Here is a 16138-nt window from a genome sequence, read left to right as displayed (position 1 = left end):
TTTTTGAACATGACAAACAACAAAGTGGACATTCTCACATACATAATGAATAAAAAATAAAATTGTGAATAAAACTGTAAATATTGGATAAAACTTGCTTTTTTAAACATTATATCATAAAGTCTCGTTCCTATTTTTTTCCTTCTTTAAAAATAGCATTTGTTACATGGAATAGTTCTTTGGAAAGGGACAAAAGGGAGAGATATTAGGAAAAAATTTGGAGAGGTAACAAACAGAAGATATCCATAAAAATTTAGCAAATAAATGAGTGAATGAATAAATAAGTAGCCTATGTAATAAATTAAACATGTACATTTTAAAGGTGTCCTCTATCTGTCAGATTTTTTCTGGCCATCTTTTAGTTCTCTTCTCTCCTCTCCTCCCCTCTTCCCCGCCCCTCTTTCTCTGTTTCTGTATTTTAAGTTGTGTGACAGGAGGAAGGGGAATCTACAATCTGGACTCATATAAAGCAATGTAAATTAACTTTGTCATGAACAGTACTCTCATAAAGCAAAAAGAAGTAATGAATAAAACCAAAGAAAATATTAAAAAAAAAAAAAAAAACTACAGAAATCTTGGCAACATAGCTAACTAAACAAAGTCATCCCAAGAATATTTAGGAATGAAAAAGGAGAAAGGAATAACAGCAGAAGAAAAATGAAAAAGACTTACGAAATTTACAACAAACATTTTTCTTTTATCTGGGATGGTGAAACCATTACACTTGTACTCCTAACTTCACAAGCCCTGAGGTCCTCACAGAGGAATTAAGAAATGGCACTAAAGCACAGAGATAGAAAAAGTAGCTGGATTGAATCAAGAATACATAGAGGAGGTTCAAATATACAGAGAGGAGATCAAGCTAGAGGCAATAAAAGTGTGAGGACATGGTGGAGGGGGTACTAATTTATAAGGTGTCAAAAGTAGAGGAAGATAATAAAGGTCAGAAAAATAATCTATCTTTCTGAATTTTTTAAAGACACCAACACCTATAAACTGTACTCTCTTATCTATACAAAATCTTTATGAGAATCCTCTATATGTGAATTGCATGGAGGATATCCTCAGTGTAAATGGTTATAAGAAATAACCAGGTTTTTCGCCAACAATATGGAATACATCTTTACCATTTTACAATCGTACCAATACTAATATATATTCTATTATATTCTCTCTCTAAATATATATATATATATATATTCTAAATGGAAATATAGAATATAAGAATGAATAATTTCATTGTGTTTATCAATCCCAAGTACATTGAATTTGGTAGAACAAAATGTTGCCTTGGGCTCTTTTACAAGTTACTTCTCACCCACTTATCAAGATCATTGGAGATTCTTTAAAAGATGCAGTAACAATAGAAATAACTGTTTGATGACCCTCTGATAATAAGCATCTTGGAAGTCACAAAGTAGAATAGTGTACACTGGCTCAAAGTATTCACCACTGTAATGCAAGGAGCTTTAGCACAGAGTCCAGCGAGGAGGGATTTTCTCTGGTTGGAGAGATTCTCCAAATGTTCCCGTTTTCAAGTGATATTGTGTTGGTTACATCAGATCTCAGGACATCGAGGAGCCCCTTTGCAGAGACCTGTAATCCCTCAAAGGAGTTTGGACTGTCCATCTACATAGGAAAGATTAAAGAGTTGAATATGTCAGTTACCACATTTCAAGACCCATTTAAATGGCCACCCTAGAGAGATTATCTAGTAGGCCATATGGACAATGAACTAGACACAGAAAAAAGGAGGAGGCCAGGTTAGATTGCTTTGGGGAAATTGCAAAGCCCTTTTACCGACCCTTGGCTTGCCATAAATGAGGAAAATAGGATTGGCCAAAAGAGGTCCAGGCCTTTGAGCACATGTACCTACATGGATACTTGAGGTTTTGAGGGGGAATGTACAGTGGAGAGTCCCCTACTTCAGGGTACTTTCACTAACTGTGACCATTTCTTGTTTGCTTCCTGAATAAGGATGAAAGCCTTTTAATGGGCTGCAGAGTTTGAACTGAATATGCATAGAGAAGGCTCCAAGGGAGAAGGCTGTCTCCTTCCTGTTGGCAGTGAGGTGTAAAGATGATTCTCAGAGCTCTGGTGGACTATTGGGCTGGAGGAAAGAGGAGGGGACATCCTACCTATCCTTCACCTTCCTGAGACTGTCCCTGAGTAAATGGCAAGTCTGTGTCTTGGATGGGGGGCCCCCCTTGTTTATGTCATCTTTCCTTTGATACTGTGCCTTGTCAGAAGAGCCACAGGAGATCTATTGTCTGAGCCCAGGAAGAAGCCAGATCTGAGGAGCAGTGTGAATGACCCAGCAATGGACAGAACAGACTTACTGGGTCCTGCAATCAAAGGAGCAACTTGCCATCAGCTTCCCATTCCTGGAAGTGAGCTCAGTGGTGGAAATGTTGGTAACATTCACTTTTTATGTTAGTATTCACTCTTCCCAAGGATCAAGGTCTATGTTCTGCTGGGGGGTGGGGAAAAGAGATGTATTTGTACATCTGTTCTCCTCTGATCTTTCTAGGTCTTTTAGATAAATATCTCTTTGTAAAAGCTAATTGATGTTAATTGATGAAATGATTTTGAAGAGTAACCAACTACTAAGTTGAAAATAGGGTGTTAATCACTAGAATCAATTATTCTGAAGAGCTATTAACATACAGGCAAATGTTATTTGAGAGAACACATTGGAATGAAGACTTAAACTGACAATATTAAAGAAAAACACATTCAAGAGTCCCCTTTGATATCTAAGGGGAAGATCTAGGGACCCAATATACCAGTGTGCTTATGGGTGGGGAGAATAACTCCAAAATCCCAAAACACCAGTGGCTCCTCTTTTCAACACCAATATTTTACTAGCATTGCTGTATGGCAGGAAAAACTGAATGCCCCCGCCTCTGAAGAACCAGAGATGGGCATCACACCAAGGGAGTGAAAAGGGAAAATGGAAGGCCTCCAACATGTTGGGCAGATTCCTGTGGTGAACTTGTGAGAGGGTAGATGTCTATAAGAATTGCATAGGTTAGGTAGACATAGGATGGTTGTGGTCCGCATTATTAGAGTGTACACCTGAGTTTATAATTTGAGGATGAATGAGATTTTAGGGTACGAGCTTTAGCCAAACTATAGGTCCTCAAATTAGTCACAAAATCTGCTTGACACAACTTAACATGTAAATTGGATCCTTTTAATTCCAAATTGTTTAATTCCCAAGCAATTTGACTATATGTTAGTCTTGGTCCTAAGAAAAGCAAATCCTTCATGGTCACGTTCCAAATATATTCCCTTAATCCAAATCAAAATTATACATTTTTGCATATATCTGGTACCAAGCCCCTGGAGTCTTCTACTGGTACCTTTTCAAATCTTTTCCCCAAGACTTCCCTCCCTTGGTCACTTCCATTTAAGGGATCTTTTCTCACTTCAACGGTAAGCCAGTCTTTTCTCTCTGTGCTTGCAGTAGTTGTTATCAACTACTACACTTACAAATTCTAAATACAATTCAGTGCACCTTTCTTTCCCTAAACTCTTTTTCCCACCTTCTCCAGTACTGTCCCCATATATGTCTAGGGTTCCTTCACCTATCTTTGTGTTCTCTTTCCACCCTGTTCATCCTGGATCATCATTAAACTACCATTCACTATATTTCGTCAGCCTGCTTACAACTCAGCATAACCATAACTAAAAATTATTCTGCCTGAATTGGTGCACGACTGGTGGGAGCTATGACTTGGTCCAGCCATTCTAGAAAACAATTTGGAATGGTGGTCCTCCTTGCCCTCTCCCCCCAAAAAATCAATTAAACTGTACATACTTCTGACTCCATAATACCATTCCTACATATATACTCCCCCTAACAGATCAAAGGAAAAAAGGAAAGGACCGTATGTGCAGATATATTTAAAGCAGCTCTTTTTGTTGTAGCAAAGAACTAAAAACTTAAGGAGATCCCTAACAATTGAGAGTGGCTGAACAGGTTTAAATGAGCTACCCACCCTTCCCCTGACTGCAGTTCAGCTATCACCCAATCTCTAGCTTGGAAGTTCCATTGTTATGTAACTGCCCTCCAAGGTAGTATCTATTTCCTACCGTAGTTGCAAGCCTCTCCCATAGTTATCATCTATTTCCTAATGTTTATATTGCTGTAGTTGACCTCCCATACCAATACTTCTTACTCAAAAGTGTTACAACTCGTAGAATAAGAAATTGGGTAAACACACATGGACCATGCACACAAACACATAGATCTACATCTCAGTTGTTATTATTAGGACACTGACAATGAGACGGATAAGATCGATTCATCATTAAAGGTATCTATAAGACTGAGAGTAAAGGAGAAATTTAGAAAAATTCTATTATGGCTTGAGGCAATTTAAAGAATTTATTTGTCCCTGTACTCTTCCATATTTAAGTATTTCTTATAAGATAAATTAAGGTTACTTTTCCCAAACCATTATAAAAATTCCATTTCTTTACTAGATTTGAGAGTAGCGTTACTTACAAATCCAGTTTCTGATCTATTTCCAGAAGGATTATAACATTTTTTCTATTTTTTACTAGCTGTATTCTGCCTTTCAATACAGAGTTCAAGTGACTCTAAAAATAACTGACTGTAATTATCTTTCCATTTATCTAGAAATAAGCATAGATTTTACATTTGCTGTCCTATACTTCAGTATTATTACAAGTTCACAAGGTCTTGAGTAACTATAGATAGATGTGGGTGCTAATGTACTCCTTCCCATGCTGGCATAAAAAGTATATTCTATTTACTGCAAACTCCCATGCACAGCAATGTCACCCGTCCCCATCCCCAAGAATCAATTTGCATCTAGGTTATAACACTGAAGACTTGTGTGACCTTCATTCAGACACTTAACTCTTTTAAGTATCACATTCTTCATTCCTAAGATAAAGGACCAGGCTCAGCTAGGTGGTACAGTGGAGAGTTGGACCTGAGTTCAAATCCAGTCACAAAATATTTCCTAGCTGTAGCATCCTGGTCAAGTCACTTAACCTTGTTTGCCTCAGCTTTCTCATCTCTAAAATGAGCTGGAGAAGCATCTTCCAGCATCTTCATCAGGAAAACCACAATTGAAACAATTCAAAAACAACAAAATCCTACTACTCTACAATCCTCTCTCTAATTATCCCCTAATGCCCATTCCTTACCTACACATGATTCCTCCTAACTTTTTTCCCCCCTGAGGCTGGGGTTAAGTGACTTGCCCAGGGTCACACAGCTAGGAAGTGTTAAGTGTCTGAGACCAGATTTGAACTCGGGTCCTCCTGAATTCAAGTCTGGTGCTCTATCCACTGCGCCACCTAGCTGCCCCCCTCCTAGCTTTCTGCCAGTAATACCTGGTCTAGTTTATCAGTAAAGAGAGCTCAGCCCCTGAAAAATGACTTGTGAGCCTGTACCTGTGGGCTCCTAGCCCAGGGTAACACCTTGCTAGGCTTATGGACGCTTCTCAGGGTTATGATTTACAAGTACACATTAAGGGCAGCTTTGCCCTTAGGCACCAATGGACTCATACCAAAGTACAAACTCATGGTCCTCTGCTTACTTTTTAAAGAAAATATTACAAGATCCAATGAAGTAAAATGTATTACTCATAGAAAAATTAAGAGAATGGTAGGAACCATGTTTCTTTTCCTATAGAAAGCAGTAGACAAGATGATATAAATTAGAATATGATGATTTCCCTGCTTCTAACCAGATGAACATTCAAATCCATTTGCAATAATAAAACCTTTCTTAGTCAATTTAGGTATTGATAATAGTCAAAATTACTTCTTCCCTCAGTCATTCTTATAACAATGTTGTTCTTATTAAATACAATCTTCTCTTGGTTCTGCTCATTTCATTCTTCAATATTCTGTCTCTCCAAGTTTTTCTAAGATCATTGAGCTCATTATTTCTTATAGAACAATAGTATTCCATAAACCACAACTTGTTCAGTCATTCCTCAATTGATGGATATTTTTTTAATTTCCAAGTCTTTGCTACCACAATGAGAACTGGTATAAACATTTTTAGAACATATAACTTTTTTCCTTTTTCCCTGATCATCTTTGGAAATAAACCTAAAAGTAATGCTGGGTCAAAAATAGTTTAATAATTCCCTAAACATAATTCACAAATTAAGAAGAATAAAATAATAAACCTTCCAGTCTATGATATATTTCTTGCTAATATTCAAAATAGAAGAGAGCTTTTGATGACTATCTTTTTTTTTTTTTTTTTTTTTTTACCATTGGATAAAATTTAACATATATTAAGTTAATTATGTGCCAAATACTGGGGACAAATGAAATAATTTCTGCCCTAAAAGAACTTATGTCCTGCTAGGGAGATATAACACAGATAAATAAGGGAGTTGAAGGAAAAGAGAATTCTAGAAATATGGTGTTTTAAGGAAGGCTTCATGCTCAAAAACAGCAATTAAATTGCATCTTGAAAGTTCTGAGATGCAACTACTGGGTAAAAAACAGAGAGGGAGAAAAATTGGAACACAGATTTTACAAAATTTGTAAATTTACAAATTATAAAATTTACAAAATTCATTTACAAAAATGAATACTGAAAACTATCTTTGCATGTATTTGGAAAATAAAATACAATATTTTTTTAAAAGAACTGTGAAAATTTTTAAAAAAGAAAACAACATGTATTGGGAAAGTAAAATACTATTGAGAAAAAAAAAGAAAGAAAACTCTGAGATGCAATGTAGCAATAGAAGACCATTTATGCTGACACATAGAAGTAAGAAATGAAATTCTGCATGCAGGGAACCATAGTCCAGTTTGAAGAAATAGAGAATACACAAATGGGGATAAGGTAAAATAAGACTAAAAACGTAAATTGAGGCCAAGTTATGGAAAGCTTTAAAAACTAAACTCAGATTACATTTTATTCTACAGGCACTGATGATTTTTGACTAGGGAAGTAACATGGTCAGCCCACTACCAAATTATTTTGGCAGCCAAGTGCAAGCAGATTTACAGCAGAGAGAGTATATAAATACTCCACTGGCCTATTTCCATTGTCTAAAATTCTTTCATTAGAGATTTCATTCCTTTTAAATTAGCTCTGGACTAAAATACATATAACCTGAGAGGTATAATCCATGAAGATTTATCAACTCTTAATACCTTAGTATAAATGAGTTTATCTGAGTCTTTCACAAACATAAAGACTAGAGTAGTTAGGTATGCCAGAGCAAGATCGATATGTCTCAATCTCAGAGTCTTTAACACTATCAGCGTGAGCCTTCATTAGTTGTGTGCCCCTTTTACTCTAGTATTAGCCACTAATGAGTGACTAGCACTCCAGTTTTATTCAATCAATTCTTATAAAGAAATATTTACTTAAAAGATATAGAAGGGGGAAAAAAGTACAAATATTTTCTCCCAACATTACAATGATATACACTCTTCAATACTATCTTATTTTCTAAGGGGAGCGAGCTCACTCTTAATTTTTACATGAAATTAGTCCCACCTAGTTCACATCCAAATTCAGCATTACTACTAGATGAGTTCTGGCTTCAGCTCCTGCTGGGTTGGATCCTTAAGGATGTCCCTTCCTCCTTAGGGCACAAATGCTAAACTATCTACAAAAACTTGGTATGAAAACTCCCAAAACCTTTTAAAACTCACAAGTTTGAAACTTCCAAATTAGTTTTCATTAATTAAATGAAAGAATAAATGCTGAGATAAGCAAAGAATTAAGTCTGTTTTCTTGGGGCTATGTGTTGGTCTTGGAGGAAGAGAAGATAAGAGTTTTCTCCCTCAGAACATTATTTCTCATTAGCAAAGGCATCAAAACATGACGGACAAACACCAAAAGAGAAGGCCAAGGTCAACTAAGACCTTTCGAAAGCATCCCTTGTTCTGGTACCAATCAAAGAGATTAATATACCTCACATGTTTTTTACAATGTTCAGAGTCTCTCCAAGGTACTTCCATTCATGTCATCATAACTCTTCTAAAAGTTGGCTTTCACATCCTCTTCAACATAGAAAGTATCATTAGAGGGGGCAGCTAGGTGGCACAGTGGATAGAGCACCAGCCCTGAATTCAGGAGGACCCGAGTTCAAATCTGGTCTCAGACACTTAACACTTCCTAGCTGTGTGACCCTGGGCAAGTCACTTAACCCCAGCATCAGAAAAAGAAAAAAATCAGGCATCAGACACTTAACACTTCCTAGCTGTGTGACCCTGGGCAAGTCACTTAACCCCAGCCTAGAAAAAGAAAAACAAAACAAAACAAAAATGAAAGTATCATTAGAGACATTCTAAGTATGTACCAATTCCTTATTACAACAAAAATCTACAGAATGAAATAGAGTGCAAAATCTGTGAAATTGCTAAATACAAAGAAGGCTTAATCAGTGAAGAAATTAGATAAAAGATTAATATCTCACATTATATGCCAAGATAAACTCCAAATGGATACAAATATAAAAAGTCAAATATGGTTAGAGGAAGAATTCATGACTAAAGAAAGAGATTATCATGTAAGATAAAAAGAATAATTATTTCTTAAAAAATTTTACATAAACAAAATCAATTACATCTTGGTAGTAAATTAATCTGATAAAGGTCTCATTTTTAAGTTATATAAGGTAATGATTCAGATCTACATAGGTTTTCTTAAAAGGAGCTATTTTCTCAGGAGATAAATGGTCAAAGGATATGAACAGGTAATTCTCAAAAGAAAAAAAAAATCTATGCTATCAATAGCCACATGAAAAATTGTTCCAAATAACAAGATGAATATATGTTAAGATAACTGTGAAGTCTGTCTCCCTGCATCAAATCTATTCCCACTATTCCCTCTCAACTGTAAACTGATCTTCCATTTCTTCAGGAGAAGGGTAAGGTTCTTTTTTCTCGAACTCTCTGACTCTTTATACCTTCATGCTCCAGAGCCTTAGGAAGAATCACTTAAGTTTAGGCTTGCCTCATGACTAAGGTTTTCCCAAAAGGAATTTTAAAAGTCCTCAATGTACAATGTAAATCAAATATAGACAGCTATTAATTTCCTCCACCTTAAAGACGTGCTAAATGCACACATACATACACAGACACATACATATGGCTCACAAGGGCTCATTTGACAAAAAAAATTTTAGAAAAGTACAGTCTTCAGAACTAGGGAGATGACAGTTCAGTTGTACCCTGCCTTACTTAGATGAGATTAGGACAGGAGGAGGAGTAAGGAAATATCTTTTCATATGGAAGACTTGTTTAATTTTACCTCAGAAAGAAGAGTAAAAAATAATGGGTAAAAATTGCAAAGATGGCAATTTATATTTACCATGAGGAAAGATTTCTTAACAATTAGATCCAGCCAAAAATTGAAATAGACTACTTCAATATATATAATGGGCTCTAAGCAATTATCAATTATGTTGTAAATGGGAATTCTTGTACAAATACAAGTTGGACTAAGTGGTCCATGAAGCTCTTAATGAAGCAGAGATTTTGTGAATGTGGTCTGTTTTTACCAAAGGTTATTCTACATTTTGCATTCTCTGGGGCTAAGGCCTCCCAACTCCCATTCCTAACTCCATAGATTAGGTCATCTGAGCCCTGAGAACTATTTCTCCTTCAAAAAATTGAACCAACATCTAATGAGACCAAAATTTTTGTAAATTCCCAAGGGAGCATATAACCATAGCAGCATGTTCCCAAATGATTCAAGAGAGAAAGAATAACTATAAAAGCATAATTTGTGACCTATAAAGCAGAAATAAATAACAAAATAGGAAAAATTTGAATCATGGTGGTGTCTCTCAGGAAAAAAAAGAAAAGAAAAAATAACTAATTCAGAATACAAATAAGCAGAAGTAAAGGACAATCTGGAGAAAGAAAGGCAAAAAAGTAATAAAGTCTAAAGAATATAAGCTCACTATACAAAGTATATTGATCTCAAAGATAGGTGGCACAGAGACAATTGAGTTATCTATTAATTAGCTAGCTGGATCTAAATAATTAGCCTCTAGAAACTGGTATCTAGGGGCATAGATAGAGTCAAGGGGGATGTTGGCTTAAGTGTAGAATTTATGACTAATCTGTCAAAGGAAGTTTTTTCTACAAGACCACCTATTCACTCTTTCTTCGGGCTTTCCACACATTTTCCTTAGACACAGGGTAGTTTTCTACCAGGCTCCCCATAGTGTTCTAAAATTGCCTATCCTCAGTATGTTTAGTTTTTCCTCAATTCCTGATGTAAACTCTGCCATTCATTATACCAAGGACATTACAAAGATATCCAATGAAAGTCCAAATTCTTATGACCTTTAAAAGTTCATTATATCATCCCCTGAGGATGAGACAGAGGTTCTTCCCCACATGTAATTCCCTCTCAGAGCTTGGCCCACGTGCCCCTCTCCTTTAGATTGCCTGGGCCACTCAAATATTCCAATTCCAAACTACTTTGCTAGTTTTATACAGGCTCCACAAGGCATGATTGAGTTTCCTCAATTAATCTCAATATACTTCTCTGTAAAACTATTTTATTTCATCTTGTGGCCCCTTCCAAATTAAGAATTTTTCACACCTAATTAGGTAACTTTGATGGATTAGTTGGTTTCATAAAGATGTTTTCAGTTGATTAAAGTGAGATGGGGTAATTGATTAAGTCAATCAGCCCCTACTCTTCAAAAATAGTGTGAGCACAGGGATATCTGCTCATTTATGTACAGTTATTTTCATCCCATGTAACAGGCAGACTCGGAATAATTTACTAAAAGCTTTCCCTGTCTGCTTGTTCTCTTATACAGGTTGTCAAATTAGTAGTTGCTAGTTCACTTCAAGGGAAATGAATGTTCATGGAGTACAGGAAGCCTACTCCCCTTACTTCTTCTATGCTGTTTCAGGATGGATCAGAAGTACAGTTTTTTGAGTAAGCTTAGCTCTTGGCTCAGAAAGCTTCTTTGGTAAACATCATCTATTACATAAACCAAAGGCCAGGAGTATTTGGGGCAATTGCTCCATAATTTCTAAATTACATCTTACAACATCAGAGGTCTTTCTCTATTCAAATCATCCACACTCCATTCAGTAATCTCTTGTGGTCAGCAAGACAGCTGATCAGGGTTAGGGTTGCAGCCTTTGGTTGTAGGACAATAGACTCTCTGTGTGTGCTCTCTACGGCAAAAGTCAATTGCCATGTTTCTTCTAGTTGGTACACATTGATAAGCGGAGCTTTCATATTAATGGGAGGAAGGAATATGAAGAGTGCCTTAATTATGTCTTCAGAACCTAGGACTTCTAACAGATGCTATGTAACCAACTTAGACCATTGCTGACTTTTTCCTCCAAACACAGAACAGATAATGTAGTTGCATAAATTAATGAAAAGACATTGGTTAAGTGTCTAATTATGTGCCCTAAAGGGTGCCAAGCACTTGGGATATTATTGCAAAAGTAAGGCATGAACATGTAATGGGACACATTTTCCAATGTGGCATAGGTAAAAAAGCAAACCCTGGCTTTGGAATCTATTGATCTGAATTTCAGTTCTGGTTCTATCACTTAATAGCCTTGTAACTGAAAAAACCATAGCTTCTTAAGCCTTAGCTTTCCCAACTATAAGGAGTGTTCTATTATTATTATTTGTCCATTGAGCAATCCCACTATTTTGTACATTTGTTACAGAAGAGGAAAGAGAGGGGAGATTTCAAAAAGCATTTACAAGGGTTTACTATGTGATAATAGGGATATGAAGATAAAAAAACAAACAGTCCCTGCCTCCTTGAAGCAAATGTATTGGACACTGCTGGAAGAAAGAAGAAGCCTAGCATGAATGGACTGGATTTTGTGACTTGATAGTAATTCTTCAAGCTCATTTATAGAGGACAGTCTGACCATGTTTCTGAGTATAATACAAAAAAATCTCATATTTGTGTACATTTGCTCAATGTTGGCCAAGACTTCTGAGACATTTAATAGAAGAGAGAAGGGGACTGAAAGTTGATGTAAAAAGCCTTGAATATGTTCAGTCTGTCTGTCTATCCTTGTCTGTGTGTCCCAGTAGACAACTTTTATTAATTGCTTTGAGGGTCCAAAGCTATTTTTGAGCAGTACTTAAAGCCATACCTATATGTTTATTCAGACCCAATCCCATGACCCTTTCAGCCTCAATTTCACTGCCTCCATATTAAAGAGGATTTGTAAAATCCCTGGATCCAGTTCCATGGCATTAACATCACAATAAGAAATATACAGGATTACAGATTTAACACCCCAGAAGGCAACATATAAGTGACCTGGTCTAACCACTTCATTTTAAAGATTGGGAAATTAAGGCCCACTTTAGTGAAGTTACTTGCCAAGTAATAAGTGATCAAGCCCAGGACTGGGACGCAGGTCCTCTGACTCCATATCCAGAGCTCCTTTCCTTAGACCGTGCTGTTTGTTGCCTGTGCATTTTTTTTTTTTACATTACATATGAGATTTAAATAGATGTAGTAATGACCTTTCAGATAAAAATTCTTTACACATCAAGATAGAATCATTTAAATGAAGCTTAACAAAATCCAAAAGGACAATCAGTGTGATGCTTTGCATAATACAAAGCTGCCTGCTCTAATAGTAAGTGCAAGAATCAGGGTGACCTGAGTGACATTGGATAATAACCTCTCTGGTCCTCAGTTTCCCCATCCATAAAACAAGGAGGAAATACTAGGCCTCTAAGATCCCTTCTGGCTCTAAATCTATAACCCAATGATAAATATTAAAGCTGCCACCAATTTGTCACCTCTGGGCTACAAATAAATGGGTGTTAAAAGCATGTAAACAAATTTTCATTAGCTAAGCAATGTTGAATAATGAAAAAGGGGAGAGACAGCCTCTCTACTTACTAGCAGCAACATTATCTGTCAGATTGCCACAATCACAGCAACATTTTACTGGGTGCTGTGCACAAAATTACTAGGACATGACATTCACTTCTGAAATTAAGCCTTCTCAATTGGTTTTTTTTCTGCCAAAGAAGTGAGGGAAAGAAATGTCTAATTTTAATTTAACACTAAATCCAAAGGCAGTACAGCTGTTGTATTTGGGCTGTTGAGCTCAGCTGTTTTGTTCTGAGAGGCACAGCTGCCTTTTGATGTTGCCTGTTATTCAAGACTGCTCTCATAGAACAAGGTTTAAATGTATAATGAGAGGCATTGCACTGGAAGCTCACATGCCTCTGATGTGCTCAGTTTCCTTTTTTTGCTGTAGTTTCATTTCTTGGCCATGATCTTTCAAGTTCCAACATGGGCTAATTTCAATTTCCTTGACTTAAATACAGAATTATATTCTCAAGAGCATCTTCCTTTATTTAGATGATAAGAACTTATAGCTAGAAGGGACCTTAAAGGTATTCTAATCTTCTCCTTGTACAATTGAAGACCACCAGAAAAATCTTGTGTCTTGTCCAAAGTCTCATAGCTCATGAGTAGAAGTGCTGGAACAGAGTCTTCATCTTCTATTCTTCTAGCTTCTTGACTACAGTTCTTTCAACTAACCTTATAATACTTTCTTGGCACTTTTTTTCAGCTTTTATTTAGGTCTTCTACCTCCCATCCCAGCCCCCATCAGTGATTTTTTGCATTTTACAGACCTTCCTCTGCTCAGATCTCACAATCATGAATCCATCCATTCAATAAGAGGGGACATAACTGGTTTTGATGAGTTTAAATGTCCTAGGCCATAGGAATTACATTCTTGGACACTGAAGAAATGGGCAGATGTGATAACTGAACTAGTATCAGTGATCTTTGATGAACTATATTAACATTTGATACTGCTTGACTAAAAAAGGGCAAATTGTAATCCTGTCTTTTTTTAAGGGTAAGAAGAGGAGAATGTTGAGACAGGCATGGGGAAATTAACCAGCAACATCAGGAAAGAGAACTTGACTTCTTGCTGGCAAAATTCAAGAATCTATTATTAGTGAATAGAATATATTTTTATAAAATTAGTGAAAGGAAGAAATAATCCTCTAGAAAGGGAAGCAGTAATGTATATTACTTCAATAATATTTATTAAGTACCTACTATGTGCAAAACTTTCTGCTAGAGGAGCAGTATGATAAAAATGAAACTATTTTCCTGTACATAATATTCTACTGGTATAATAAACCAATTAAAATATATACAAAATTATTCAATGAGAGAAAAAGGAGTCCTGGCCTCTAGGAAAATCAAGAAAGGTCTCTAGTGAGAGGTGTTACTTGGGCTGAGCTTTGAAAAAACTAGGAATTCTTAGAGGCAGAGGTGAAGAGGGAGTGCACTCCAGGCCTTGACAAAAACAAGGAGGTGGAAGACGGGATATCATGTACAGGCAGCATCAGGGAGGCCCGATTGGCTAGCACATAGAGTCCGGGAGAGCAAGTAATATAAAATCAGTCGAGAAAACAGCTTGACACCAGATTGGGAAAAGCTTTAAATGCCAAACAAAGTAGTTACTATTTTATCCTAGAGGCAATAGAAAGAGAGAAGTGCTCCTTGAGCAAAGGAGTGAGACATGATCAGACCTGTACCCTTAAGCCTATCAATTTGGCACCTGTGTGGAACATGAAGTGAAGAGGAAAGGTTGAATGCGAAGAGATCAATTAGGAGGCTATCACAATAATACAAGAAGTGATGAAGACTTGAATAGGGTGGGTGTTTGTGGCATAAGTGGAGAGGTAAAATCAACAAGACCTGACAAATGATTAGATACTAGGGTGGAGGGGAGATAAATGAAGATGAAGAATTAGATGGAGATGATATTAAGATTGTAAGCCTGAGGAACTAGAAGAATTTCTTTCCCTCAAAAGAAACAGGGAAATCAGGAAGTGGGATGGTTTTAAGATGGGAAATAATGAATTGTTTTGAATATATTGAGTCTGACCTGTCTATGGGACATTCCGGTGGAAAGATCCAGCCAGCAATTGGTAAGATGGGACTAAAGCTCAGGAAAAAGTGCAATCATACAACAGTCATTTATTAATCACCAACTACATACAAAGTACAGACCTAAGCACTGGGGATACAAAGGTAAAAGATAAACAGTCACTGTCCCCACATAGTTTAAATCCTTGACTTTGTACAGGCTGTCCCCGTAACTGGACCGCTTCATGTGAAAATTTTGGGTCTTTTGAATATTTTTGTTGCATCTAGGAGGAACAAGCTCATTGGTTGAAGTGGTTCTTCCCAGAATTCCTAAGGTGTAAACTCCCTTTAAAGGCCCGAGCCAAAGGTCTGAGCCAGAGAACTGTCAAGTCAACCTGAGTTCTCACCTTGTCACTGTCCAGACAACCTGAGTTCTCACCTTGTCACTGTCCAGACCAACCTGAGTTTCTCACCTTGTCACTGTCCAGACAACCTGAGTTCTCACCTAGTAATCCTAACATACCTTCTCAGGAAATTCTACATTTAAAAAATAACATTTAAAGCCTCATTTTCTCCATTAGAAGAATTATGCAACAAACTTTTATATACATACATATAAAATTCATAATGTTTAAAAAATGTTTATTCCATGTTCATTATTGATATTTAATTGTTTCAGTTGTGTTTGATTCTCTATGACCCCAGTTGGGGTTTTCTTGGTAAGAATTCTGTGGTACATTATCTAGAAGAAAGTAACTGATACATTGGAACTTCTGTAGTAAGTGGACAAAAATTATCTAAGCTAATAAAATGAAGAAAGGTTGTGATCTGCACAACTGAAAGTTACTCTCAGTTGATTCATTCTTCATTGAAAGCACTGGCGATTTTCCAGGGTTAAGGGCTCTCAAGTCAAATTCTGAATACTTGTCAAAGGGACATGAGATTCTAATTACTCCATATCTGTGTGTCCTATATTTGGGGTTAGAAATCAGATTCTTATATGCTTTTCAGAAAATATTGTTACTATGGGACATCCTTATTATTCAAACTATTTCTGTATTTCAGGAATAGGTTAAAAAAATTAAAAAACACAACCAATAATGCTTTGAATTTAAAAGGCAACTAAGTAGGAATCCCAAATAAATAATATAATCTTCAATTCTACCGATAAGTATTTTGAAAGGAAGATAAAGATCTGAAATGACAACACTTACAAAAATAAAAAGAATGCTGTGGTAGTTTGCCATTTC

The sequence above is a fragment of the Sminthopsis crassicaudata genome, chromosome 3, assembly GCF_048593235.1.
Source record: "Sminthopsis crassicaudata isolate SCR6 chromosome 3, ASM4859323v1, whole genome shotgun sequence".
Classification (NCBI taxonomy): Eukaryota; Metazoa; Chordata; class Mammalia; order Dasyuromorphia; family Dasyuridae; genus Sminthopsis; species Sminthopsis crassicaudata.
The sequence above is the reverse complement of the archived record's forward strand: the minus strand, read 5'-3'. Positions refer to the sequence as shown.